The following is a 20044-nucleotide window of genomic DNA, read 5'->3' on the forward strand; positions in this document are numbered from 1 at the left end:
ATATATATATAACCAATGAAGAAAAACGACGGAACCAATGAAGACTATGCAAGGTTGAAGAATATGAATAATTTGAGGAATTTCAACTTTTGGTGGTGGCGTGACCCACCGTATAAGAATGATGATTTCAGACACCGCGTACAATTATCGTAGGGTTCTGAGAATCAAATTCTTCGTTAATTTCTTCACACTAAGAGTGTTATTCTTCATTGATTGAAGAAAAACGTTTCTTCATGTGTTGCACATCTAAGTTATCAATTTTGCATAAGTGTTAGGATGAGTGTCCTTTTCACAGAACATTCGAAGATTCTAGGATATTTAGCTCACAGCGCAACTTGCTAAATCTCCTCTCATCCAAGGGCTTTGTGAAGATATCGGCTAGCTGTTCTTCAGTCTTCACATGTTCAATAGAAATGTCACCCTTCAACACATGATCACGAAGAAAATGACGACGAATCTGAATGTGCTTTGTCTTCGAGTGCTGAACTGGGTTGTGAGCAATCTTGATGGCACTCTCATTGTCACAGAAGAGAGGCACATTCTTCATGTTGACGCCGTAGTCCTTGAGAGTTTGCTTCATCCATAGCAATTGGGCACAGCAAGAACCAGCGGCAATGTACTCAGATTCAGCAGTAGATAGTGATACACAGTTCTATTTCTTCGAGGACCAACAGACCAAAGATCGTCTGAGGAAATGACATGTACCAGATGTTGACTTGCGATCCACATGATCACCAGCATAGTTAGAGTCAGAATATGCAACAAGATCAAAAGCCGAGCCCTTGGGGTACCATAATCCAAGTGTTGGTGTGTGAGCTAGATATCAAAGAATATGCTTCACAGCCTTATGGTGTGATTCCTTCGGTGCAGCTTGAAATCGGGCACACATGCAAACACTAAGCATTATATCTGGCCTAGATGCACATAAGTGTAATAAGGAACCTATCATGGAGCGGTATACCTTATGATCGAAGTCAATACCATTTTCATCGGTGCACAGATGGCCATTTGTGGGCATAGGAATTTTGACGCCTTTGCAATCTTGCATGCCGAATTTCCTCAGTACATCCTTGAGGTGTTTCTCCTGAGATATGAATATGCCATTGTATTGTTGACGAATTTTAAGACCTAAGAAGAATTTCAACTCTCCCATCCTAGACATTTGATATTCTTCACTCATCATATAGGCAAATTCATCACTATAACGTTGGTCAGTACAACCAAAGATAATATCATCAACATATACTTGGCACACAAACAATTCACCATCATAAGATTTAGTGAAAAGAGTAGGGTCGAGTGAACCGGGTTTGAAGCCTTTCTTCATGAAGAGTTCCTTCAAGGTATCATACCAAGCCCGTGGGGCCTGCTTGAGGCCATAGAGGGCCTTGTTGAGTCTGAAAACTTTGTCAGGATTCTTTGGATCTTCAAAACCTGGGGGTTGAGCAACATATACTTCTTCCTCAAGCTTACCATTGAGGAATGCACTTTTCACATCCATTTGATACAAAGTGATATCATGATGGTTAGCATAAGCAAGTAATATGCGAATAGCCTCAAGTCTAGCAACAGGTGCAAAAGTTTCATTGAAATCAATTCCTTCAACCTGTGTGTAGCCTTGAGCTACAAGCCGTGCCTTATTCCTCACCACAAGGCAATTTTCACCTTGCTTGTTGCGGTAGATCCACTTTGTGCCGATGATATTGTGCTTGCGAGGATCTGGACGTTTGACCAGTTCCCAGACATTGTTAAGCTCGAACTGATGTAATTCCTCTTGCATGGCCTGAATCCACTCAGGCTCCAGAAATGCTTCATCTACCTTAGTGGGCTCTGTAATAGAGAGAAAAGCATACTGCCCACAAAAGTTAGACAAATGTGAAGTTTTTGAGCGTGTGAGAGGACCTGGCGCTTTGATGTCATTGATGATCTTTTCAACTTGCACTTCTTTTGCAATGCGAGGATGAGCTGGTTGTCGTTGAAGAATTTTATCAGCGTTTTCTTCAGCACCATTTTCTTCAGGTGCATTAGCTCGACGTTCTTCATGTTCTGGAATGAATTCTTCAGCAGATTCTTCAGTAGGAATGACATCCTCAGTAGCCTTGAACTTGATAGTTTCCTCAGGTGCTGGTTCATCTATCACAGTAGGTAGGTGCTATCTTTGCGAGCCATTAGTTTCATCAAACCGCACATCTACAGTGTCAAAAACTTTGTGAAGAACATTGTTGAAGACTCTGTAGGTGTGCGAGTCCTTTCTGTAACCAAGCATAAAACCTTCATGTGCTTTCGGTGCAAATTTTGAGTTGTGATGAGGATCTATAATCCAACATTTAGCACCGAAGACTTTGAAATAACTTACATTGGGTTTCTTATCAGTGAGGAGTTCATAGGCAGTCTTTTTGAAGAATTTGTGAAGATATACTCTGTTGATGATGTGGCACGCAGTATCAATTGCCTCAGTCCAGAAACGACGAGGCGTTTTGTATTCATGAAGCATAGTGCGAGCCATCTCAGCAAGAGTCCTGTTCTTGCACTCCATGATGCCATTCTGCTGAGGAGTGTAAGGAGCAGATAACTCATGAGTAATACCAAGTTCATCAAGATAGTCATCGAGATCAGAATTCTTGAACTCAGTGCCATTGTCACTTTTGATGTGCTTGATCTTCACACCAAAGTTGGTTGAATCCCTCGAGGAAAATCGTTTGAAGACTTCCTGCACTTAATGTTTGTAAGTAACAAGGTGTACCCATGTGTAGCGAGAATAATCATCAACAATAACAAAGCCATATTGAGATGCTTCATTTGAAATAGCAGAATAATGATTAGGACCAAAGAGATCCATGTGAAGCAATTCAAATGGGCGAGTGGTGGTCATGATAGTATTCGCTGGATGCTTGGCCTTGGTCATCTTCACAGCTTCACAGGCTCCGCATAGGTGATCCTTGAGGAATTTGACATTCTCGATGCCAATGACATGCTTCTTCTTCGCAAGCGTGTGCAAATTCCTCATGCCTGCATGACCAAGTCGTCGATGCCAGAGCTAGCCTTCTGAAGCTTTTGCAAGTAAGCACACGGCTGGTTGTGGTCCTATAGAGAAATCAACAATATACAGGTCTCCTCTCCTAAAGCCTTCGAAGACTTTGGAATTGTCAGCTTCCATAACCACAACACAACGGTACTTGCCAAAGACAACAACCATATCAAGATCACAAAGCATTGAGACAGACATAAGGTTGTATCCTAAGGACTCAACAAGCATGACTTTGTCCATGTGTCGATCCTTTGTAATCGCAACCTTACCTAGACCCAATACCTGACTTTTGCCTTTGTCAGCAAAGATGATATGCTTCAGATGCGACGGAGATAATGGAGCATCCATCAATAGATTCTTGTCACTAGTCATGTGGTTTGTACGTCCACTATCGAGGACCCACTCAGTGGCTTTGGGTTGATCATCCTGCAGATGAATTAGTGCAGCTTACAAACTCATATACTTCATCAGTGAAGAATATGACATCAAATCATAAGATCAATTTCATCAAGTAAAAGAACTAATAACGCAATATGAGGACGTGAGAAATGAAAGTTCATTTCTTCATGGTTAGCATGCGTCCTTTCAGGCATGCTCAGGTCTCCAGCAAATTCTTCAGAAGATTATGTGCGTCTGGAGACTTGACCCTGCAGAAGTGATTAGTTCTTTTTCTTCACCACCCACATCTGAAGGAGTGGCAAAGAGTTCATCATTCTGCGAGCTCCATACGAGAAGGATGGCATAGAAGCCAGTCCATTTCGTTTCACATAAGAGGGGTTAGAGTAAGCATAAGAGTATGCAGAGAAATTCTCCGAGGACTTATGGACATAATGATTTCAAGAATAATGCATATATCCATAATCCTTAGATATTCCCTGCGAAACAGACGGGTTAGCACGATGATGTTCATATGAGGACTTTGATCCATATGAGGAATTTGGTCCGTATGAGGAATTTGATCTGGGGTTCCTATTCTTCACAGGTGGTGTCATGATGACATTCACCTGAAGATTTTCAAGACATCTTTTGGGAACCCAGATTTTCTGCATAGGGGAGCCATTCCTGTAGTTAGTGCCAACATATCTAGCAAATACTTCACCATTCTGATTTTTGAATAGCTTATAGTTGGAGTCAATTGACTCATCATCAGAATAAGGAGATTCACATGCAAATCCAGATAAGTTAGATGGATCAACTGGAGGTCCCTTTGCAGCAACCCATGTAGTTTTGGGATACTGCTCAGGCTTCCAATATGTACCATCAGCATTGAGTTTCCTCTCCAAGGCGATACCCTCTTTCCTAGGGTTCCTATTAAGGATCTGCTTTTTAAGCACATCACAAAGAGCCTGATGCCCTTTGAGGCTTTTGTACATGCCTGTCGTGTACAATTCCTTCAGCCCTGCATTGTCAGTGATACTAGCAATGTCCTCAGATGAGGAATTAGTGATAGCAGAGGCATGTGAAGAATTTGAAACATTAGCAGCATTTGAACATTCAGGTGAAGAATTAGCAGATTCACGTTCAATGCACTTCAAGCATGGTGGAACAAATTCTTCCTGAGAAGCGCTGATTTGTTGAGCAAGTAATGAATCGCGCTCCTTCTGAAGATCTTCATAACTCACTCTTAGCTTCTCAAGGTCTTTCTTTCTTTGAAGAAATTCATAAGAAAGCTTCTCATGATCCGATAAGAGAGTGTTATGATGACTTTGAAGTTTGTCAAGCTTGGACTGAAGTCTCTGAAGACTTTCAGCCAAAGTTTCAGTGCGATCCATTTCTTCACCCAACATATCATCACTTTTATTTAGCATGTTTTGAACCTTTTCTAAAGCCCTTTGTTGTTTTATAGCAATCTTAGCAAGTTTAGAATAGCTGGGCTTAAGATTTTCATCAGATTCATTCTCACTTGATTCAGAGGAGGTATATTTGAGTACCTTGGCACCCTTTCCCGAAGCAATAGGTGTGAGCGTAGTCATCATCGCCTTCATCAGCCTTGTTGGTGAGGTCATTTTCTTCAGTGTTGAAGATAGACTTGCTGACGAATGTAGTAGCGAGAGCAAGGCTTGCCATTCCGGATTCGGACTCCTCAGATGACTCCTCTTCCTCATTTTCTTCAGATTCATCCTCAGAGTCCATTTCTTTGCCAATGAATGCCCTTGCCTTCTTGGAGATGCTCTTCTTGTGATATGAAGGCTTGGAGGATTTTGATGATGAGGATTTTGTGGATTTCTTCTTTTTCTTCGTATCATCAGAACTGTAATCCTTGTATTTCTTCTTCTTTGATTCCTTTTCCCACTAAGGACAATCTTGAATGAAATGTCCAGGTTTCTTGCATTTGTGACAGAGCCTCTTCTTGTAGTCACTGGATGAGGAATCATTGCTCCTTGAGGATCTTCCAAGGCGACCACGTCTTGAGAACTTTTGGAACTTCTTCACGAGCAGAGCCAGATCATGGCTCAGTTCTTCAGGATCACCAAGGCTGCTACCAGAGTCTTCATCTTCGGACTCAGATATTGCCTTGGCCTTCAGTGCATTGGTTCTGCCATAGCTTGAACCATAGAGATCTCTCTTTTCGGAAAGTTGGAACTCATGAGTATTTAGCCTCTCGAGAATATCAGCGGGATCAAGTGACTTGTAATCAGCACGTTCTTGTATCATCAATGCCAGAGTGTCAAATGAGGAATCAAGCGATCTCAGCAATCTCTTCACCACCTCATGGTTAGTGATGTCAGTGGCACCAAGTGCTTGAAGCTCATTTGAGATGTCAGTGAGGCGATCAAAGGTTTGTTGAACATTTTCATTGTCGAGTCTTTTGAAGCGGTTGAAGAGATTGCGAAGAACATCAACTCGAGAGTCACGCTGAGTTGATACTCCTTCATTCACTTTGGACAACCTGTCCCAGATAAGCTTCGCTGTTTCCAAAGCACTCACTCTGCCATACTATCCTTTGCTCAGATGGCCACATATGTTATTCTTCACTTGAGAGTCAAGTTGCTTGAATCTCTTCACATCGGCAGCATTCAGAGAAGGTGTGACTGAGGGAACACCATTTTCCACAACATACCAGAGATCGTTATCAATTGCTTCAAGATGCATTTGCATCTTATTCTTCCAGTAGGAGTAGTCCGTCCCATCGAAGGTAGGACACCCAGCAGAGACCTTGATCATACCTGTGGTCGACATAACTAAAACTCCAGACGGTTAAACCAAAATCACACAGAACAAGGGAGTACCTTGCTCTGATACCAATTGAAAGTGCGTTATATCGACTAGAGGGGGTGAATAGGCGATTTTTACAAAATTCTTCACTGAGGAATTTGCCGGTGAGGAAATTCCTTAGCGAAGAACTACTAGCAGCGGAATAAGTACTCAAAAGTAAACATAACAGAATACAAGCATAGTCATCATGATGAAATGAAGACAGGCACAAAGTACAGGAAGCATAATCACAGGATAACACAGGACGAAGACAAACAGACTGAAGAAATTGAACTAAGGAAATTGAGAAAGTCTTTAGTCAAAGTCTTCAAACACAGATATGAACAAACACACTGCACAATTATGAGAAAATGAAAGAGTTGAGGAAATAGAACCAGTAAGCTCGGTGAAGACAATGATTTGGTAGACCAGTTCCAACTGCTGTCTCAGTTGTACGTCTGGTTGGAGCGGCTTAGTATTTAAACTCGAGGACACACAGTCCCGGACACCCAGTCAAGGACACTTAGTCCAAGACACCCAGTCCTCACCGTATTCTCCTTGAACTAAGGTCACACAGACCTCGTCCAATCACTCATGGTAAGTCGTCAGGCGACTTCCAAACCTTCACAAACTTGGTCACTCGGCGATCCACAATTCCTCTTGGATGCTCTAGACCATGACGCCTAACCGTCTGGAAGAAGCACAATCTTCAAAGGTAACAAGCGTCGGATCCACTCAGGACAATCTCTTCAGTGATGCTCAATCACTTGGGGTTTGTAGGTGTTTGGGTTTTGGGTTTTTGGTTTTCCTCACTTGATGATTTTCGCTCAAAGTCCTCGGAGGATGGGTTGCTCTCAAATGACAAGTGTCAGTTTCTCTCAGAGCAGCCAACCAGCTAGTGGTTGTAGGGGGTGGCTATTTATAGCCTAGGGTGCAGCCCGACATGATAAGACATAAATGCCCTTCAATGAAATGACCGTCAGGTGGATAGATATTTTGGGATAGCTGGCGCATATCACAGCAATGGTCGGAATTTTGTGTAGAAAAATCCTCAGGGCTATCATGTTCCTCACTGTGTAGGAAATCCGCACTGGCGAAATCCTAACTCCTCAGTCAGGACAAATTCCTCAGAGACCAGAAGAACTTCGTCTCTGTCACTGAAGAAATTGATTGATCTGTAAGAGATTTCCAATGGCTTCACTCGAAGGGATTGGTAGGTGTAGGATTTTGAGTTGAGCATCACATGGAAATTTTTCCTTAGTATTTCCTCGACCCCCTTTAATAGTACGGTGTTTCCTATGACTCGAGAAAGAGAAAATGAAACTACAAAAACAAAAGTCTTCTCGCTTCATGTTCCTCGAAAGAATACCAAGTCTTCAAGGTCACACCAATTTCTTCACTTTCAAAGTCTTCAGAAAGTCTTCAGAATACCAAAGTCTTCAATCGAAGATATTCATTTTTAGGGGTCGACTTTTCCTGTAAATATCAAACTCCTCATAGACTTATAGACCTGTGTACACTCACACACGCATTAGTCCCTTAACCTATAAGTCTTCAATACACCAAAATCACTAAGGGGCACTAGATGCACTTACAGGAACACGGAAGACCGAAAGGTCGAACATGAGTCGTATATAAGATACGATCAACATGAAGATGTTCGCCGATTATGACTAGTCCGTCTCACCTGATGATTGGACACGGCCTAGTTGACTCGGATCATGTATCACTTAGATGACTAGAGGGATGTCTATCTGAGTGGGAGTTCATTAAATAATTTGATTAGATGAACTTAATTATCATGAACATAGTCTAAATTGTCTTTGCAAATATGTTGTAGATAAATAGCTCACGTTGTAGCTCCCTGTTTCAATACGTTCCTAGAGAAAGACTAAGTTGAAAGATATGGTAAGCAATGATGCGGACTGGGTCAGTAGTCCAAGGAGTGTCCTCACTGCTACACAGAAGGCTTACGTGTTTGATGCACCGCTCGATGTGCAAACTCCTACAACGTCGTCTGTGGATGTTGTGAACACCTGACAGACACATCCTGATGACTACTTGATAGTTTAGTGCACCATACTTTACGGCTTAGAATCAGGATTCCAATGACGTTTTGAACGCCATAAGACATATGAGATGTTCCAAGAGCTGAAATTGGGATTTCAGGCTCATGCCCGTGTTGAGAGGTATGAAACCTCTGACAAGTTCTTTTGCCAACAAGATGGAGGAGAATAGCTCAGCTGGTGAGCATGTGCTCAGAATGTCTGGGTGCTACAATCACTTAAATCAAGTGGGAGTTAAACTTCCAAATAAGATAGTGATTGATAGAGTTCTCTAGCCACTATCACTAAGCTACTAGATCTTCGTGATGAACTATGACATGCAAGGGATGGAGTTGATCCCGGAGCTGTTCGCGGTGCTTAAGACTGCAAAAGGTAGAAATCAAGAAGGAGCATCAAGTGTTGATGGTTTAACAAGACCACTGGTTTCAAGAAGGGCAAGGGCTAGAAGGGAAACTTCATGGATGGCAAACCAGTTGCGGCTCCAGTGAAGGAACCCAAGGTTGAACCCAAACCCGAGACTAAGTGCTTCTATTGTAAGGGGAACGGTCACTGGTAGCGGAATTACCCCAAATGCATGGTAGATAAGAAGGCTGGCAACTTCAACAAAGTATATACGTGTTATTAATGTGTACCTCACTAGTACTCCTGGTAGCACCTGGGTATTGGATACCGGTTCAGTTGCTATTATTTGTGACTTGAAGCAAAAGCTACAGACTAAACGGAGACTGGCTAAGGGCGAGGTGACGATGTGTGTTGGAAGTGTTTCCAAAGTTGATGAGATTACCATCGCACGCTCCATCTGCCTTCGGGATTAGTATTGAACCTAGATAAATGTTATCAGGTGTCTATGTTGAGCATCAATATGATTAGATCATGTTCATTGCAATACGGTTATTCATTTAAGTTAGAGAATAATGGTTATTCTGTTTACATGAATAATACCTTTCATGGTCATGCACCCTATGTGAATGGTTCAGTGAATCTCGGTCGTGGTAATACACATGTTCACGTCAAAAGATGTAGATAGTACCACTTTCTTGTGGCACTGCCGCTTAGGTCATATTGGCATAAGATGCATGAAGAAACTCCGTGTCGATGGATGTTTGGAGTCACTTGATTTTGAATCGCTTGACACATGCGAGCCATGCCTCATGGGCAGGATGACTAAGACCCCATTTTCAGGTACAATGAAACGGGCAAGTGACTTGTTGGAAATCATACATGCTGATGCGTGTGATCCAATGAGAATTGAAGCGTGCGGTGGATATCGCTATTTTCTCATCTTCACTGATGATTTGAGTAGATATAGGTATATTTACTTAATGAAGCATAAGTCTGAAACATTTGAAAAGTTCAAGCGATTTCAGAGTGAAGTTAAGAACCATCATAACAAGAAGATCAAATTCCTATGATCTGATCAATGAGAATTTCTGAGTTATGAGTTTGGCAATCACTTAAGACATTGTGGAATTGTTTCACAGTTGAAGCCACCTGGAACACCACATGGTAATGGTGTGTCCGGACGTCGTAATCGAACCTTATGAGATATGGTGCGATCTATGATGCCTCTTACCGATCTACCGTTTTCATTTTGAGGATATGTGTTAGAGACAGCTGCATTCACTTTAGATAGGACACCATCTAAGTCCGTTGAGACGACGTCGTATGAATATGGTTTGGCAAGAAACCAAAGTTGTCGTTTCTTAATGTTTGGGGCTGCGATTCTTAAGGCTTCAGCTGGAGAAGCTTGAACCCAAAAGCGGACAAACACATCTTCATAAGATACCCAAAGGTGGCAGTTGGGTATACCTTCTATCTCAGATCCGAGGGCAAATTGTTTGTCACTAAGAATGGGTCCTTTCTCGAGAAAGAGTTTCTCTCGAAAGAATTGAGTGGGAGGAAGATAGAACTTGATGAGGTTGTCGAACCTTTACTTCAACCAGAGAGTGATGCAACACAGAAAGATGTTTTCTGTGGCGCCTACGTCTTGTTGAATAGGAAGTTAATGATAGTGATCATGAAGCTTCGGATCAAGTTGCTATCGAACCTCGTAGGTCGACAAGGATATGTACTACTCCTGAGTGGTACGGTAATCCTGTCTTAGATATCATGTTGTTAGACAACAATGAACCTACGAGCTATGGAGAAGCGATGGTGGGCCCGTATTCCGACAAATGGTTAGAAGCCATGAAATCCGAGATAGGATCCATGTATCAGAACAAAGTGTGGACTTTGGTGGACTTGCCTGATGATCGGCAAGCCATTGAGATAAATGGATCTTTAAGAAGAAGATGGGCGTGGGCGGTAATGTTACCGTCTATGAAGCTCGACTTGTGGGAAAGAGTCTTTTCACAAGTTCAAGGAGTTGACTACGATGAGAATTTCTCACCCGTAGCGATGCTTAAGTCCGTCGGAATCATGTTAGCATTAGCTATATTTTTCGATTATGAAATCTGACAGATGGATGTCAAAAACAAGTTTTCTTACCAGTTTTCGTAAGAAAGAGTTGTATGTGATACAATCAAAGTTTTGTCGATCCTAAGGATGCTAAAAGGTATGCCGGCTCCAGCGATCCTTCTATGGACTAGAGCAAGCATCTCGGAGTCAGAATATATGCTTTGATGGAGTGATCAAAGCTTTTAGGTTTATACAATGTTTGTTAGAAACTTGTATTTACAAGAAAGTGAGTGGGAGCACTGCAACATTTCTGATAAGTATATATGGATGACATATTGTTGATCTGAAATAATGTAGAATTTCTGAAAAGCATAAACGGTTGTTTGAAGAGTGATTTTCAAAGGAAGACCTGGATAAAGCTGCTTACATATTGGGCATCAAGATCTATAGAGATAGATCAAGACGCCTGATGATACTTTCAAAGAACGCACACCTTGACATGATTTTGAAGGAGTTCAAAATAGATCAGTCAAAGAAGGGATTCTTACCTGAGTTGTAAGGTGTGAAGTTGAGTAAGACTCAAAGCTTGACCACGGCAGAAGAAAGAGGAAGGACGAAGGTCGTCCCCTATGCTTTTGTCATAGGCTCTATACGGTATGCCATGCTGAGTACCGCACCTGATGTGTGCCTTGCCATATGTCTGGCAAGAGGGTGCAAAGGTGATCTAGGAGTGGATCACCAGATAGCGGTCAAAATTATCCTTAGAGGAATAAGGAAATGTTTCTCGGTTATGGAGGTGATAAAGAGTTCGACGTAAAGAGTTATGTCGATGCAAGCTTAACACCTATCTGGATAGCTCTGAGTAGAGATACCGGATACGTATAATGGAGCAACAATTTGGAATAGCTCCAAGTGGAACGTGGTAGCAGCATCTATGATATGACATAAAGTTTTGCGAAATACATAGGGATCTGAATATTGCAGACCCGTTGACTACAACCTCTCTCACAAGCATAACATGATCAAACCCAGAACTCATTGAGTGTTAATCACATAGTGATGTGAACTAGATTATCGACTCTAGTAAACTCTTTGGATGTTGGTCACATGGCGATGTGAACTAGATTATTGACTCTAGTGCAAGTGGGAGACTGTTGGAAATATGCCCTAGAGGCAATAATAAATTAGTTATTATTATATTATACTTCATTGTTCATGATAATCATTTATTATCCATGCTAGAATTGTATTGATAGGAAACTCAGATACATGTGTGGATACATAGACAACACCATGTTCCTAGTAAGCCTCTAGTTGACTAGCTCGTTGATCAATAGATGGTTACGGTATCCTGACCATGGACATTGGATGTCGTTGATAACGGGATCACATCATTAGGAGAATGATGTGATGGACAAGACCCAATCCTAAGCCTAGCACAAGATCGTGTAGTTCGTATGCTAAAGCTTTTCTAATGTCAAGTATCATTTCCTTAGACCATGAGATTGTGCAACTCCCGGATACCGTAGGAGTGCTTTGGGTGTGCCAAACGTCACAACATAACTGGGTGGCTATAAAGGTGCACTACGGGTATCTCCGAAAGTGTCTATTGGGTTGGCACGAATCGAGACTGGGATTTGTCACTCCGTGTAACGGAGAGGTATCTCTGGGCCCACTCGGTAGGACATCATCATAATGTGCACAATGTGACCAAGGAGTTGATCACGGGATGATGTGTTACGGAACGAGTAAAGAGACTTGCCGGTAACGAGATTGAACAAGGTATCGGGATACCGATGATCGAATCTCGGGCAAGTATCGTACCGATAGACAAAGGGAATTGTATACGGGATTGATTGAATCCTTGACATTATGGTTCATCCGATGAGATCATCATGGAGCATGTGGGAGCCAACATGGGTATCCAGATCCCGCTGTTGGTTATTGACCGGAGAGTTGTCTCGGCCATGTCTGCATGACTCCCGAGCCCGTAGGGTCTACACACTTAAGGTTCGATGACGCTAGGGTTATAGGGAATAGATGCACGTGGTTACCGAATGTTGTTCGGAGTCCCGGATGAGATCTCGGACGTCACGAGGAGTTCCGAAATGGTCCAGATGTAAAGATTTATATATGGGAAGTCATCATACGGTCACCGGAATAATTCGGGGGGTTACCGGTATTGTACCAGGACCACCGAAGGGGTTCCGGGGGTCCACCGGGAGGATCCACCTGCCCCAGAGGGCCCTATGGGCTGTGTGTGGAGAGGGACCAGCCCCTTAGTGGGCTAGCGCCTCCCCCCTAGGGCCCATGCGCCTAGGGTTTGGGGGAACCCCAAAAGGGGGCGCCCCCCTTGCCTTGGGGGGCAAGGCAACCTCCCTGGCCGCCGCCCCCTCCTCAGATTGGATCTGAGGGGGCCGGCCCCCTCTTCCTTGCCCCTATATATATGTGGGGGGTGGGAGGGCAGCCGCACCCAAGTTCTGGCGCAACCCTCCCCCTCTCCCAAGTCCTCCTCCTCTCCCGCGGTGCTTGGCGAAGCCCTGTAGGATTGCCACGCTCCTCCTTCACCACCACGCTGTCGTGCTGCTGCTGGACGGAGTCTTCCCCAACCTCTCCTTCTCCCTTTGCTGGATCAAGGCGTGGGATACGTCACCGGGCTGCACGTGTGTTGAACGCGGAGGTGCCGTTGTTCGGCGCTTAGATCGGAATCAACCGCGATCTGAATCGCTGCGAGTATGACTCCTTCATCCGTGTTCTTGCAATGCTTCCGCTTAGCGATCTACAAGGGTATGTAGATGCACTCCCCTTCCCCTTGTTTCTAGATTACTCCATAGATTGATCTTGGTGATGCATAGAAAATTTTAAATTTCTGCTACGATCCCCAACATGGGAACCCCTTGACAGTTCGCCTTGAATAAAACTCCTCCAGCAAGGCTCAACCTTGGTTTTACCATTTGCACTAACAACCTATCACCTTCCCTTGGGTTCTGCAGACTCAAGGGTCATCTTTATTTTAACCCCTCCCCCCGGGCCAGTGCTTCTCTAAGTGTTGGTATGAAACAGAGCCACTTGCGGCGCCACCTCGGGGAAACTTGAGGGCTGGTTTTAGCTATACGTAGTGTTCATTCGGTGTTGCCCTGAGAACGAGATATGTGCAGCTCCTATCAGGATGTCGGCGCATCGGGCGGTCTTGCTGGTCTTGTTTTACCATTGTCGAAATGTCTTGTAACCGGGATTTCGAGCCTGATCGGGTCTTCCTGGGAGAAGGAATATCCTTCATTGACCGTGAGAGCTTGTGATGGGCTAAGTTGGGACACCCCTGCAGGGTTTTGAACTTTCGAAAGCCGTGCCCATGGTTATGGGTAGATGGAAATTTGTTAATGTACGGTTGTAGAAAACCTGAAACTTAACTTAATTAAAATGGATCAACCGCGTGTGTAGCCGTGATGGTCTCTTTCCGGCGGAGTCCGGGAAGTGAACACGGTGTTGGAGTTATGCTTGAACGTAAGTAGTTTCAGGATCACTTCTTGATCATAGATTCTCGACCGTGCCTTTGCCTTCTCTTCTCGCTCTCATTTGCGTAAGTTAGCCACCATATATGCTAGTGCTTGCTGCAGCTCCATCTCATACCTTTTCCCTACCCATAAGCTTAAATAGTCTTGATCACGAGGGTGTGAGATTGCTGAGTCCCCGTAACTCACAGATACTTCCAAAACCAGTTTGAAGGTGCCGATGATACCGTGCAGGTGATGCAACCGAGCTCAAGGAGGAGCTCGATGAAGATCTTATTCGTTGTGTAGTTTCGTCTCCAGTTGATCAATAGTGGAGCCCAGTTGGGACAATCGGGGATCTTTTGCATTAGGAGTAGTCTCCTTTTGTTTTGGTTCCGTAGTCGGACCTTGTATGTATCTGGTTGATGTAATGCTATTTTTACGTATTGTGTGAAGTGACGATTGTAAGCCAACTCTGTACCTCTTTCTTATTCAGTACATGGGATGTGTAAATATTATCCCTCTTGCGACATGCCTACAATGCGGTTATGCCTCTAAGTCGTGCTCCGACACATGGGAGATATAGCCGCATCGTGGGTGTTACAAGTACGACACTGTGTCATCCATGGGAGCAACTTTGCCCGCGCCGCCATGCTCCTCCGCGAGCTGGCTTGGAGCGGTAACTTACTGAACCACGTGTCGGCTTGGAGCGGTCACTTGCTCCTCCTTGCGCCAGCCTGCAGCCTCGTCCATGTTACCGACGGCCTCGAGGGGCAAGGGAGGTTGAGCAGCGAGTTGCCTAGCTCGCATCCTACGGGCTAGACGGGCCACCCAACCGGCTTTTATGCCAGAGAACCTCTCTTCCTGCTCGCTAGATGCCATGGATAGTGTGGAGAATATGGCACAAGAAGAAGATGGGGAGCGGAGGTATGGTGCGTTTCTTGCCCGTCGTGTGGCCTCATTTAAATAGCCAGTTGACGCGAGGAGCCAACCGACGTTTTGTTTAATGTCGGCTGGTTCGAGAACGGACGTGTGGACGAAGTAGGTTTCTTAGCACACGCGCGGCTTTAATGGATGCAGGCGAGGAGGCGTGTTTAGCCGGGCAAACAAGGGAGGCGTGTTCAGCTGGGATGTAGCGGGCAGCGCTCTCTCGGTCGACGCGATGCTTCAATGTCGGCACCATGAGAGGTCGCATCCGCTCTAGGCCGGCGTCAAATGCGAAGAGGTCGCTCACAACGGCATGAATGCGGGTAGCTTGCGCCGGGTGAGAAAACACGCGAGCGAGGGATGATGGTTTTGGGTGGGTCACGGTAGTCAGAAGCGGATGTGGCAGCGGTCCAGACGCCCGCAAAGTCCCCCTAGTTTTTCTCTGCTTCGCGGGAGAAAGTTTGTCCGAACCGCTTGGCTGTTCGATACAGGACCGCGTTGGATGTCAAAATACGTCGGGACCGCGCAGTCAAGACGTATGCAGGGCGGTTTGAGGGTCGATGTTGGAGATGCCCTGGCGTACAAGGATGCGGCCATGGCGCTCGGAGGAGACTTGGACGCATTTTGGTCATAAAAATTTAGACTTGTATTTTTTTGCGAGGTAAATTTTAGACTTTTGTTAGGGTGTCTTCAACGCTGAACCCCAAACCGGCAATCGTATCTGTCCAGGACCAGTGGAGACCAGTCCGGAGATAGTGATGTGGGAGTCGGGCACCAACCTTGTCTCCAAACATTCGCCTATGTTATACTTAGTCCGTGCTCAACTAAATAATCTTTTGTCAAACATGTCAAAATAACCACATGATTCTGTTAGAAAATAACAACTAGCTTATTGTTGGGTGGAGGGCTACTAATCCATGTGCTAGCATAGCTTCCGCCAAATGCTTCAGCATTTAAACTAGCTTCCGCCAAATTATGCAAGTAATTAGCATGAACTAGTAACTTGCTTAAGCATTTAAACTACGTTCCGCCAGATAAACTAGTAGCCAGCCTGCTTGTTTATGCCAAATGAGCATTTGGAAAGAGAAAACGAAGGAAGAAAATTATGAAGCAAAGTGATTAGCGGGTTCCGCCAAACGCTAAGCAATGCTAGTCCTTTCATCAGACCGCATCAGCGGTCTTCCGCCATCCAGGCGGAGAGTAGAGGGTATACGATGACTTTTTATTTATTATACGGATGTCCGGACTTTCGCAAAACTCTTTATTGTTTGGTACCAGTTTATGAAAAAACAAACGTCGGGACGTGTCGGCAAACCAATACCGGATTGCTTTGGATGACAAATTGTGTCCGGACAATGCGATCTGGATGCTTGCGGGAGGTTTGAAGGTCCGCTTGCGAGATGCCTTAAGTGTACATTCATATTACCATGTAGAATGACTCGCTATACTTAAGTCGCCTATTAAATTGTTTTTTTTGCGTCATTAGATTAAGATCCAGCAACCATTCTTCTTTTCCCTTTCCCTAACATTTTTTTCTTCAAACCATTCATTTTTTCGAGAAAATTCTGATCTATTCATCATTTGTAAAAGGCGGCATAAAAAGCACTTGAAGTAATGAAATTTACATTCAGATCCGTAAACCACCTAGCAACGACTACAAACACTGGAGCGAGCCAAAGTTGCATAACTGTCATCACCCTTCCTCATCGGGCCAGGCAAATTTTGTTGTAGTAGATAATTGAGAAGTCATCGTATTAAGACCTTACAGGAGCAGCATCGATGAAAAGAAGCGTACATCTTAAGGAAACTTGTAGACGCACAAACGCGTTTCGCTGTGAAATCACGCCATCACAGAAACATCACTTATATTCACTTTGTAAGCAGCAGTTATTACACAGAACATAACCAAATATCTTATCGCGCATGCACTTAAAAGGACAATGCCGTTATTACACATACTCCTACGACGAAAGGCACGCGATGGCATCGGCAAAGCACTCGTTGAAACGCTCCATGGCACCCGCCGGCAAAGAGATGCCCACCTCCACCCCGCCGCCGCCGCCGCGCGCCTCTGCCACGGACATCGCGCCGGTCCTCGCCACCGACACGACGTCCACCTTTGCCGGCCGCCCGAACCCAAAGTCCGTGTCGTACACGCGGAGCCTCGGCGACCCCGCGACCGTTAGCGGCAAGTCGCCCGCGCTGTACGCCTCGATGATGCGCTCCTTCCACCCGTCCTAGTAGGCAGGCCCGCCGCGCACCACTCCGTCGATGGCCGTGGCGATCGCCGCGCACGCGGTGAGCAGACCGTCCGCGCCGGCGGCAGCGACATCCCTCCTGGGCACTGACGCGATGCACGGACCGAGGCAGTTCCCGAGGTACTCGTCGGGGACGGGCGGCTCCAGCCTCGTCCGGTGGTCCGCGGGTAAGAGGAAGTAGGCACGGCCATCGGTGCTTGGTTTAGCTCGGACGTAGCACTGCCAGATGAAGCCGAACGCCGCGATGATCGATGTGGCGCGAGGCGGCGGCACGCCACGGCGTTCCGCCTCGCCGGCGACGGCTTCTTTGATGCTCTGCAGGTGCTCCTTGGACAGCGTGAACGTGGCGAGGAGCTGCTGGACGACGGGCAAATCGGGGGGTTTCCCACCGTCGTCGTCGTCGTTGCTGGACAGCCTGGGCGCTGTGAAAGCGTCGTACAGGTCGTCTCGTGGGCGGATGATGGAGCGGTCGACCAAGGGCGGCTGAGGCGCGCTCGCACCGCTGCAGGCCGCCGCCGCCCAGGCCCAGGTGCGGAGGAAGTACGACGAGGACACCCCGTCGCAAGCGGCGTGGTGAACGGTCACGCCGATAGCGAGGCCGCCGCGCAGCACGGTGGCCTGCACGGCGAGCACGGCGCCGCCTTCGGGCAGCGGCGGCACAAGCGGCACGATCTTGGCAACCTCCGTAGGGTCGTCCGTGGCAAGCTCGCCGAAGCCGAGGTGGTGGTACTCGGCGACGGTGAAGGTGACGCCGTCGCCCGGCTGGTAGTGGAGCTCGTAGCGGTTGTGCGCGCCGGGGGTGAGGCGGAGGCGGCCGGCAAGAGGGTAAAATGCGGCGAGCGCATTGGACAGGGAGTCCGTGAGGTTGGAGAGGACGTCGCTGGTGGCGTCGGGGTAGAAGAAGACGCGCTCGACGGGCGTGGCGTGGAGCCACAGCGCGTCCAGGTAGGTGAGCGGCAGAGAGCGCTCGTGGAGCGCGGCGCCGGCCGGCGAGGGCGCGACGAGGGAGGTGCGCAGGACGCGAGCCATCGGGCGAGCACTAGCAGGTCTGCGAGGAGTGTGATGCTGGGGACTGGAGCACTGCCTGCTTGGTGCACGATCTCTCCTAATCCATTCAATGCGAAGGTACAGGCAGTCAGGCACCTACATGGCCACTTGGCCAGCATGAGTGGTTGATGCGGGCGTGGCTCCTGCCGCGGGGCCTGGCGGTCTTCAATTTCTACCGGACATCCAAGGCCGACTTCGTTCTCGGCTTGGGCACCGACACGCTGGGTCTCACCACTCACATGCCATGCCCCCGTCCTTCCTAGGCGCCCAAGAGCTACGGCGCGGTCTGGGCTGTCGGCAGCAGCGTCTACGCCCTCGACAACGGCTGGGAGGCCAGCACAGCGGCCGCTTCGAGATGCTCTGCCGCGGGCCGCGCCGGCGTTCTAGCCGGACGGCGTCACGTCCCGCGTCCTGCGTCCGGACGGCTCAACCACGTGTGCTCCTGTCCTTAGTCGATACACAAACGGCGGCACCTTCTCCTTCGACGCGAGGCGGCGAGCGTGCGCGCTCCAGGGCCGCCGGATCCTGCTGCCTTTGAGCGACGCGGAGCACTTGGTCGGTGGGTGGGTTGGCCTGTGGTCGCAGCGTGTAGCACACATCATCGAGTGCACGGTGGTCTCGCCCAGATCCAACAGGGATGCCTACTGGTAGGACCAAGAGAAACCAACCTGCACGTCGACGATGCAGTCTTTTTTTTTTTTGCATATTCGTGTTTTTTTGCTTGCAAATAGGACCCCATAACATACGAAGTTACGAACTTTCGGGACCAAAAAAACAAACAAATTTAGGGTCAGTAAAAAAGTGTACTATTCTGAACCCAATTTGTCTTTTTTACTTAGAGCTATTCATATGTCCAAATGATTTGAAATATTAAGCGCGCCTCACGCATCAAATTATCTATCATGCAAAAAAATTGAATTTGATTTTTTGTATTTTCTATGAAATTTTTCTTGACCAGACGGAGATGAGTCTAGGCTCAGAACGGATATTCGAGATATATGTTGTTACTTTCCAAAACCTGCACGTTTGGAAAGAACATGTTCTACGAGATGCGCTGGAGAGTTTATTATCTTGATCTTAGAGCATCTGCAATGCGGACTAAAATAGCCACAATATTGGTTCGCGAACGCGTATGTAGGTAGTGAGACAAGAGCCGGCCATCCAACTCTAGATATCAAACGATTCGAACACATTTCAAAAGGTCTGTGAACAACCTGGGCAAATTTCAGGCAAGGACAATTTTCATTTGAACTGGACCAGATTGATCAAATTCATTACATTTTTAACATATTTGAACTAAATAAAAGCATGTGACACTTTTTTAACCTGGTCTAAACGTTTGTTGGGCATGGCGGCATTTGTGTTCCACGTCATGTTTTCACCATATTTAGAAAGCTCAACGGTTGTTACCCTGAGAAGTGAAGTTGCGGAAGAGGAAGAATAAGACGTGGAGCACGACTCACATTGGACAACAGGCGTGCACACGTCCCATGTCCTACTCGTTCTGATCGGAATCCTCTATGTCGACGATGCTGAACGCGAACGTGCTAGCCTCGTGGTCGTTGTGCCGGGGCGCGAACCGCGGGGGCGGTGTCACTAGTGCAGAATCAGGCTATATTTCCGATTTGTAAGGAC

The 20044-nt window shown here is 46.4% G+C and overlaps 1 pseudogene; it reads right to left on the reverse strand.

The window, feature by feature from the left end:
• Positions 1-16939: 16939 nt before the first annotated feature.
• Positions 16940-18531, reverse strand: LOC119356403 (annotated as a pseudogene).
• Positions 18532-20044: the final 1513 nt, after the last annotated feature.

This window comes from Triticum dicoccoides, chromosome 2A (genome assembly GCF_002162155.2).
Source record: "Triticum dicoccoides isolate Atlit2015 ecotype Zavitan chromosome 2A, WEW_v2.0, whole genome shotgun sequence".
In the NCBI taxonomy this organism is placed as follows: Eukaryota; Viridiplantae; Streptophyta; class Magnoliopsida; order Poales; family Poaceae; genus Triticum; species Triticum dicoccoides.